The 10530-nt window shown below is 42.3% G+C and overlaps 1 long non-coding RNA gene across 1 annotated transcript in view; it reads right to left on the reverse strand.

The window, feature by feature from the left end:
* LOC116990476 overlaps positions 1-10436 on the reverse strand; it is a 55935-nt gene extending 45499 nt beyond the window's left edge. Inside the window, exon 1 of the long non-coding RNA XR_004416556.1 lies at positions 10334-10436. This is a non-coding gene — a long non-coding RNA (uncharacterized LOC116990476). The remainder of the gene's footprint in view (positions 1-10333) is intronic.
* Between the last annotated feature and the right edge of the window lie 94 nt (positions 10437-10530).

Consider the following 10530-nt stretch of genomic DNA (forward strand, 5'->3'; position numbering starts at 1 on the left):
AAAATTTTAAATTGATAGGTGTTGCACACATTTTTAGATGCATTTTTATCCAATAGTTGATGCTACCATTCTATTCATGCAGATTGCAAAATACCTGTATTTTGATTAAAAGTAGTAGATTTATAAGAATTATGCTTCTGGTATAGGTATTGGTTTATTATTCCTACGTGTATCAAGATACAGTGAAAAACATTGTGTCTGTGTGCTATCCAGTCAAATCAAATTATATTATACATCAGTACAATCAAGCCCAAAACAAGTACAACATGTAGTGCAAAGAGAAAAAATACCGGAGTGCAGAACATAGATTTACAGCATTGTAGCATTACATTTCGAAAGAAAAAGTCCACAGTCCACAATGAAGCAGGTCGGAAGATGTGGACTACACCCCAGCTTAGGGAAGGACCATTCAGTACAGCGGTTTATTAACTGAGGGAAAGAAACTATTCCTGAAACCTGAAGCTGTTTCTGATACATTACCGGCATGGTAGAGGGTTTCCCTTGACATAGCTGTGATGACATAACATTATGGTATCCTATTTCATTTGAATTTGTAAACTCTAAGTAACAAAAAAAAAGACTTTGGCTCCAAGTTGTTTTGACTGTTGCTTAACATTTGAAACCCAACATGATATGAATGAGAATACGAATTAGTTCAATTTATTTTCCTTACCAGTGCATGTTGAAAACTCCTGAGTTGGAAAGGACCATTTCACTACTAATATTTGGATCAAATGAATTGCAAGTTCAAGGTACCCTTCAAAAGTTTGAATAGTTCAGTGTAAAGTATGTGGAAAGGCAATCTGCGTCTTGAAGAAAAATGTAATACCAAGTAACAGTCAATAATTGCAAGTGAACAGACGCTGTCTAATGCCATCTCACACACACAGCATCAGACCTGATATAGAAATGAAATTAGTTCTTCTCTTTATGGCCGATTGATTCCCTTCAGTAACTTTATTTGGAATTTATTTTATTTTTGAGAATAACATGGTGTATTGTATGTATGGAAACTAGAGGCCAGTTAGTTTAATATTTGTCTTAGGAGAAATATTGAAAGCTACCATCAGAGATGTTATTGCAGGTCACTTAAAAACATTCAAGGTAACAGGCAATGTCAACATGTGAAAGGGAGATCATGTTTGATCTATTTATTGCCGTTCTTTGAAGCAGTAGCATGTACTGTGAATAAAGGGGAACTGTTGGATATACAGTACTATACAACAGTTAGTAAATTGCGAGAGGGCATATGATGAGGAGCTGAATGAGACTTTATTGAGGAACATAAAAGTTCATGGTGTAGCAGGTAACATGTGGATGGAAGATTGATCAGCAAAAAGGAAAACAGGTATAAATGGGGTGATTTCCAGTCATCAAGATGTAATGAGTGCAATAAAATGTCATGAATAATTTGGATGAAGGCACAAGAGATATGGTTGCTAATTTGCTGATGTCACAAAGCCAAGTTGAAAAGTCAAAATCTAGTATGCCTGTTCTTAAACCTCCTCTCTTGACTCCATTCAGGGACCCTGACAATCCTTTCAGGTTCACATGTACGTTCTCTAACCTCATCTATTGCATCTGGTATTCCGATGTGGGCTCCTGTACACTCCATTGCCGGAGTGAGGCCATAAGCAAATTGGAAGAACAGCGCCTCATATTTCCCTTGGGTAGCTTACAAACCAGCAGTTTGAACGTTGAATGTTCTGATTTTAAGTAACTTCCACTAACACTCCCCTAATCTCCCCCCTTGTCCCCTACCTCCACCTTAGTCGTTTAACCAGTTCCACAGTTCACCATGTCGTATCCCCCTTAAGATCAAACCTTCCCTAGCTAACAATAGGCTAACCATGGGTCCACCCTGTCTGAGGTCATTTATTGGTGACCCTGATTGGTCCTGGTCCGTTCTCGACTCCAGCTCTTCACCCTCCCTTCCCACCCCCTACTTTGAGTCTGAAGAAGGGTCCCATCCCGAAACACCACCTATCGTTTTTTTTCCAGTGATGCTGCCTGACCCACTGAGTTACTCCAGCACTTTGGGTCTATCTTTTCTATAAGTTGGAAAGCAAGTTGTGGAAAGGATTCTACGGCTACGAAATAATATAAATAGATGAAATCATTTGGTGAAGATCTAGCAATTGGAAAATGAAATAGAAATATATAAATTTGTTTAATTGGGCAGCTGAATCAAAAAATATCTCCATGTGAAATATTGCAGAGCTCTAAGATGAAACTGAATCTTGGCATCTGAGAACATTGTTCACAAAATGCACGAGTTAGGCACAGCAAGTAATCAAGTTGGCTAACGTACATAAATACATAGATACATAGACAATAGATGCAGGAGTAGGCCATTTTGCCCTTTGAGCCAGCACCGCCATTCAATCAGTACCCCGTTCCTGCCTTCTCCCCATATCCCTTGATTCTGCTAGCCCTAAGAGCCCTATATAACTTTGGTGCAGGAGGTAGCTTTGGTGCTACCTCCTGCACCCACACACAACTGACTGACTTCATCCGCTTCACCACTAACTTCCATCCGGCACTCAAATACACCTGGACCATTTCCGACACTTCCCTACTATTTCTTGATCTCACTATCTCCATTGCAGGTGATAGACTTCTGACCGACATCCACTATGAACCCACTGACTCCCAAGACTATCTAGACTACTCTTCTTCCCACCCTGCTTCCTGTAAGGACTCCATCCCCTACTCCCAATTCCTCCTTTGTCTACGCCGCTTCTGGTCCCAGGATGAGGTGTTCCACACCAGGGCATTGGAAATGTCCTAATTCTTCAGGGAACGGGGGCTCCCCTCCCCTACTATAGATGAGGCTCGCACCAGGGTCTCTTCCATACCCCGTAACACTGCTCTCTCTCCCCATCCCCCCACTCATAACAAGGGCAGAGTCCCCCTAGTCCTCACCTTTCACCCCACTAGCCGTCACATACAACAAATAATCCTCCATCATTTTCGCCACTTCCAACGTGACCCCACCACTCTCCCATCTCCCCCCCCCCCCCTGTCTGCTTACCGCAAAGACCACTCCCTCCGTAACTCACTTGTCAATTCTTCCCATCCCTCCCGCCTCCCCGGGTACTTTCCCTTGCAACCGCAAGAGATGCTACACTTATCACTTTACCTCCCCCCTCGACTCCATTCAAGGACCCAAGCAGTCGTTCCAGGTGCAACAGAGGTTCACCTGCATCTCCTCCAACCTCATCTATTGCATCCGCTGCTCTAGATGTCAGCTGATCTACATCGGTGAGACCAAGCGTAAGCTTGACGATCGTTTCGCCGAACACCTCCGCTCGGTCCGCCTGACACCGAACACCTGACCTCCCGGTGGCTCAGCACTTCAACTCCCCCTCCCATTCTGAATCTGACCTCTCTGTCCTGGGCCTCCTCCATGGCCAGAGTAAGCACCACCGGAAATTGGAGGAGCAGCACCTCATATTCCGCTTGAGCAGTTGCACCCTAGCGGCATAAACATTGAATTCTCCAATTTCCGGTAGCCCTTGCTGTCTCCTCCCCTTCTCAGCTCTCCCTCAGCCCTCGTGCTCCTCCTCTTCCTTTTTCCTTTCTTCTCCCTGCATCTCAGTTCTAAATGTTCTCAGTTCAAGTGTTTTTCCTCATCTCAGTTCTAAATGTTCTCAGTTCAAGTGGCCCCTAGTTCTGGATTCACTCAACATCGGAAACATGTTTCCTGCATCTAGCATGTCGAATCCCTTAATAATTTTATATGTTTCTATCAGACCTCCTCTCATCTTTCTAAATTCCAGTGAACCACAAGCCCAGTCACTCCATTCTTTCATCATATGATAGTCCCGCCATCCCGGAAATTGACCTAGTGAACCTACGCTGCACTCACTCAAAAGCAAGGAAGTCCTTCCTCAAATTAAAAGATCAAAACTATACATAATACTCCAGGTGTGGTCTCATGAGGGCCCTGTACAACTGCAGAGGGACCTCTTTGCTCCTATACCCAACTCCTTGTATTATGAAGGCCAACATGCCATTAGCTTTCTTCACTGCCTGCTGAACCTGCATGCTTACTTTCAGTGACTGATGTACAAGGTCACCCAGGTCTCGTTGTACTTCCCCTTTTCCTAACCTGGCACCATTCAAATAATAATCTGCCTTCCTGTTCTCGCCACCAAAGTGGATCACCTCACATTTATCCACATTATACTGCATCTGCCATGCATCTGCCCACTCACCCAACCTGTCCAAGTCACCCTGCATCCTCATAGCATCCTCTTCACAGTTCCCACCGCCACCCAGCTTTGTGCCATTTCCAATTTTCTAATGTTACTTTTAATTCCTCCATCTAATAATAATAATAATAATAATAATAATATCTTTTATTGTCATTGCACGTCAGTGCAACGAGATTTAGTATGCAGCTCCAACCGATGAAAAAGAAAAGTAAAATAAATAAATAAGCTGTGTATCGTGACCATCCGAGGGAGACAGTCCAGGGGGGGGTGGGGTGGGGGGGCACTCAGCAGGGCCGGTTCAGAGCCACTATAGCTCTTGGAATAAAGATGTTTCTGAGTCTGGAGGTTCGGGCGTAGAAGGCCTTGTAACGTCTGCCGGAGGGAAGTAGTTCAAACAGTCCGTTACAGGGGTGTGATGAGTCTTTATGGATGCTGAGGGCCTTCCTGAGGCACCGTGTGTGGTAGATGCCCTCCAAGGCTGGTAGCTGTGTCCCGATGATTCTCTGCGCTCTGTGGGCGACGCGTTGAAGAGCTCTCCTCTCCGCCTCCGTGCAGCTGAGATACCACACAGAGATGCCATACGTTAATATGCTCTCTGTGGTGCAGCGGTAGAACGTTGTCAGCAGCTGTTGGGGCAGACCAGTCTTTTTTAATTTCCTCAAGAAGAACAGTCGTTGCTGTGCCTTCTTGACCAGCGCAGCGGTGTTGGTGGACCATGTGAGGTCCTCTGAAATGTGAGTGCCCAGAAACTTAAAGCTGGACACTCTCTCCACACTTTCCCCGTAAATGGAGATTGGGCCGTATTCTCCATCTAAATCATTAATGTATATTGTAAATAGCTGTGGTCCCAGCACTGAGCCTTGCAGCACCCCACTAGTCACTGTCTGCCATTCTGAAAGGGACCCATTAATCCCTATTCTTTATTTACTGTCTGCCAACCAATTTTCTATCCATGTCAATACCCTACCCCCAATAACTTGTGCTCTAATTTTGCCCACTAATCTCGTGTGTGGGACCTTATCAAAGGCTTTCTGAAATTCCAGGTACTCTTCATCGACTGGCTCTCCCTTCTCCCTTGACACAGCTACCAGCCTTGGAGGGCATCTACCACACACTTGTTACATCCTCAAAAAATTCCAGATTAGTCAAGCATGATTTCCACTTCGTAAATCCATGCTGACTTGGACCGATCCTGTTACTGCTATCCAAATGTGCCACCATTACATCTTTAATAATCGATTTCAGCATCTTCTCCACCACCGATGTCAAGCTAACTGGTCTATATTAAATATAGGAGCAGGGAGGTTCTACTGCAGTTGTACAGGGTCTTGGTGAGACACACCTGGAGTATTGCGTACTGTTTTGGGCTCCTAATCTGAGGAAGTACATTCTTGCCATAGAGGGAGTACAGAGAAGGTTCACCAGACTGATTCCTGGGATGTCAGGACTTTCATATGAAGAAAGACTGGATAGACTTGACTTGTACTCGCTAGAATTTAGAAGATTGAGGGAAGTTCTTATAGAAACCAGAACAAGGGGTCAGTTTAAGGATAAAGGGGAAATCATTTAGGACTGAGATGAGAAAAACATTTTTTACACAGAGAGTGGTGAATCTCTGGAATTCTCTGCCACAGAATGTAGCTGAGGCCAGTTCATTGGCTATATTTAAGAGGGAGTTAGATGTGGCCCTTGTGGCTAAAGGGATCAGGGGGTATGGAGAGAAAGCAGGTACAGGATACTGAGTTGGATGATCAGCCATGATCATATTGAATGGCGGTGCAGGCTCGAAGGGCCGAATGGCCTACTCCTGCACCTATTTTCTATGTTTCTATGTTTCTATAATTCCCTGCTTTCTCTCTTTCACCTTTCTTAAAAAGTGGGATAACATTAGCTACCCTGCAATCCACAGGAACTGATCCAGAATCAGTAGAACATTGGAAAATGATTACAAATGCGTCCACGATTTCTCGAGACATCTCCTTTAGTATCCTGGGATGCAGAACATCAGGCCCCGGGGATTTATCAGCCTTCTGTCCCATCATTCTACCCGACACCATTTCCTGACTAATGTGAATTTCCTTCAGTTCCTCCGTCAACCTGAGTCCTCGGTCCTCTAGAAAAATAAAATATCACTGTTTATCGCAAGGGGAATAGAATACAAATGTAGGGAGCTTATGTTCCTGTGTACACAGCATTGTTAAGACCACTACCTAAGCACATGTCTTTGGGATATGAGGAGAAACCAGAGCATCCAGAGAATGTGTAAACTCCTCACGGACAGCACCCAAGGTCAGGATTGAATCTGTATTTCTGGCGCTGTGAGGCAGTGGGCTTGCAAGTTGCATCTATAGCCTTATATCCAATAAGGTTATAGCCTCCCCTCTTGCCAGAGAGAGGCCAATATAAGACTGAGGGGGTCTTGATTGAACCACATAAAACTCTAAGGAATCTTGAAAGAGTGGAAGTGGAGAGTGTGTTTCCCTTTAGGAAAAAATTTAAAACGAAGGGATCACAGTCAAAAATAAGTGGTAAAAAATTTAAGACGGAACTGAGGTGATTTATTTTCTCTCTTGAGGGGTTGCAAGTCTTTAGAACTCTCAAAACAGTGATGGAAGCATTTTTAGTTTTTATTAAGGTGTATAAAAATAGATTCCTGATTGGCCAGAGGGTGAAAGGTTATTAGGGTAAGTGGGGAAATGGAGTGAGATAAGTTGTGTTCTTGTGGCAAAGCTGGCTGGATAAATCAAATGACTTACTACCATAATTAATGTGTATGCTCATTGATGGAAATAAGCCAGGCATTTGTATTTGATAATCTATTTAAAATAATGTGTTTTGATTAATTGTCATGCAGATAACAGTAGATACAAAATGCTGGAGTAACTCAGTGGGTCAGGCAGCATTTCTGTAGAGAAGGAATGGGCAATGTTTCGGGTCGTGACCATTCCTGAGGGTCCTGAGGAAGGGTCTCGACCTGAAACGTCGCCCATTCCTTGTCTCCAGAGAAGCTGCCTGACCCGTTGAGCTACTCCAGCATTTTGTGTCTACCTTCGATTTAGACCAGCATCTGCAGTTCTTTCCTACACAGATAACAGTAGAATTATGTGATTGTCAACGATAGCATTGAAATTGATGCTTATATATCTATTGTGACCAAGGAAAATATCTGACAATTTTATTTTAAGTGGGGCTGCCAGCTTACAAGACTGAATAACTTTGATGAAAACAGCTTCATTGTTAAAGGCACCATCAGTCCACTTGTTGAGTTCATCCATCCTAGGATTTGGTGCTGCACATGAATTGTAAGGATTTGAAATGTAACCCTATTCATCTCCCCACCCCTTTTTTTCCCCTAAATAAACTCAAAAAAAGGTTTGCAAAGACCACCACAGCGTGCCAGGGGTCATTGGAGATTTCGTTTTTTTTCCCTATTTTATTTGCTGCTTTCACATAAGATTACAGTTACATTGTGCTTCAGAGTAAGATGCACCTAAATACAGCTGAATGTTGTGTCAAGCATCGATGGGTGTGTCTGTTGAACTCTGTGCCTTGCTGTTCCCAGCTGGACAATGCCATTGTGCAGATACTCACCCAATGCACTCGTGAAACTGGATAAATGGATTAAAGGGATCAGAGACACCGCCGGCATCTTGAAAAGGAAAGCAGCAGCTTACAAAAGGGATGACATTTGTGTATCAGGGCAGAGGGTGTGTGAATACTCTGCCTCTGCTAAAAGAACAAGACGAGAGATAAACTTTTAACAGTAGCTACCTTAATCTGTCTTATTTCTCCAGGCTTTTGAAAGATTTCTCATTGAGGAATTATTTGAAATCTGTACGGAGTCATCAGTAGTAAATAATAATAAATTTAAAGAGCTCATAAATTGTAGATAATGCTTTGTCTCCATGGGCCAGGACTTGCTTTGAAATGTGAAATCCTGCTGTAACTTATTGTTCATAAGTAGCATTCTGGTTTAAAATAGCACAGTATTCAATTTTACAAGATAATAAGCTTTTAAAGGTGGAATTACACACATTGCTATGAAATGCACCATGAATGGCAATGTTCAGTGTTCAATTTTGTATAATCACACATATATGGAAATAACTTATCTTTTAATTATTGTTTGATTTCTCTTTGGATTGTAAAATATGGGTTATGTCAGTCATCTAATGCATTCTTTCAGATGAGAACAAATACAATACCTTCAATGCTAAAGATCTATAAGCTGCTTATAAATGGACACAAAAATCAGTTCACAATTCAACGCCTTCTAAAGAAAGTAGCGTGGAATGTTATGTCCGTATTGAACGAGGATTTATGGATAGTCTCAACTTGCTCTACCGAACATCAATTTAAATATATTCAAATAATTTTCAGGCATATTGTTTAACGGTTCCAATTATTTCACTTGAAGACGGGACAAAACTGCAGATCGAATCTAATGGAGCAATTGACCAATGACCTATATAAGTGGTCAGGAATATCCTTCCTGAAAATGTCTATAATTATGCCGACGAACAAACAATAGATATTTGTAAAGTCTTCTGGAGTTTGGCATGTAAACAAATTATGATTTAATTAACTTTATGTACCACCCCGCTACTTGTTGACGAGTCAACGGCAAAGCAAATGTGCATCCGTGTTCTGAGAGGGGTTCGCCAGATTTGCCTCTCCCCCTTCGTGCCCAATCAAAGCGTGTTTTCTTGCAGAGAAACAGCCACCGTTGCTATTAATTAAATCAAGATCTTGGCCGCTAAAATTCAATGACCAGGATTATACCAGGCGCCTGTTATCCTCAAGTACATTGACTATTTTATCACCTTTTCTGAGGACTGACTAAACTTTAGGCTCCGTAAAAATGTTTGGCGCCATTGCAAGGCCATATTCGCAGGCGGGGCAGTAGATTCCGTTTGCTTACCGATTCCTCCTTTCATCTTGGAGATTTGATTTTTCACTTTCTACCACTATCCTGTTATCAATATCAAACCACACATCTTCTAACCATGTGGCTTTCTTCTGTGTGGCACTGTCCTTTTTAAATATTTGTTTTCAAATCCCACTTGGAATATCCACTTGCAAAGCTCCTTTCTCGCCTACTACTTGACAAAATGAATTACTACTCAATACTGTAGTTTTCCAACACCGGCACAAACCTCTTATTGGCACCATTTGGTTTCTGAAGGCAATATCGTTTATGCATAAAACAGTTACTGTAGTTCTAATTATTGTTAGGATTAATAATTTAAAACATTAGACAGTCACCCGCCCTGAGGCAACCTGCAGTTATTGTGTGTGTATATTATCCTTGGTTCCACTATTTGGATAATGCTATTGATATTCATTCATTGGCCATTTATTATGATTATTAATAATGATGTGTCTATATGTGTTTATTGTGGAGTCGTGGAATGACTAATACAGTATTCCATTAATGGTTGTTATCTAGCATTCGCCATTCGACACATCCTGGTGGGATGCAATAAAATATTGCTGCAAGGAATAGAATAATGAGGGATTCAACCGTGATTATTGCTCATTAGACACTTCACTGTACATTTATTACTAAATGAATAATTATATCCATATAAAACCATAGTGGTATAGCTCAGGGCCAAAATAAGTCACTAATCTCAAGCTGGCTTGTAACAATGCAAATAAATGTGACACCAGGAGGTTATTTTATACGACACTGTCTAGCAAACGTTCTCTTATGTGTATAAAATGTGAAAAAATAGCAAATTTGATTTGTTGAAGCGCATGTGTGTTACGGTGGGAGATTCTTAATGGCTGGGGCTGTAATATTGAACTAATCGGCCTCGTTTTATTAATAATCATTCATCAGTTGTTTAAGTAAGAGTCTGTTTGACATTTCAGTGTTGGGCATGACTGCAGGGACTCTCGAGTCATTTACAAGGACGGTTGGAACTTTATAGCGTATGATTCATAGAGTCTTATAGTACACCGGAGCTGTGGCGCATGTTACATTAATCAGTGTCAGGGTAGTAAAACACAGAAATGAATATGAATTCACCACTTTCTACAGGAGATAAATGTGCTGGTGAATAATTGATTAATGCTTAAAAAGAGGGCAAAAGAAGAAGAGAACCAACCTCCCACCCCCCGAAAGAAAAAGGCGTGGATGAAATTTGCTGGGGCTTCACAATGGATCCGCCGCGCTTGGAGTGCTCTTCGCGCACTCTCCTCCTCCAAGGATTGAACTCCAAGCATAACTCCGCTCGGTGTGCAGAGGTCGTGGGAGGGGGTGTGTGTGGGCGGGATGTGTGAGTGCGCGCATGGGGTGGTGAGC

This window comes from Amblyraja radiata, chromosome 2 (assembly GCF_010909765.2).
Source record: "Amblyraja radiata isolate CabotCenter1 chromosome 2, sAmbRad1.1.pri, whole genome shotgun sequence".
Taxonomy (NCBI): Eukaryota; Metazoa; Chordata; class Chondrichthyes; order Rajiformes; family Rajidae; genus Amblyraja; species Amblyraja radiata.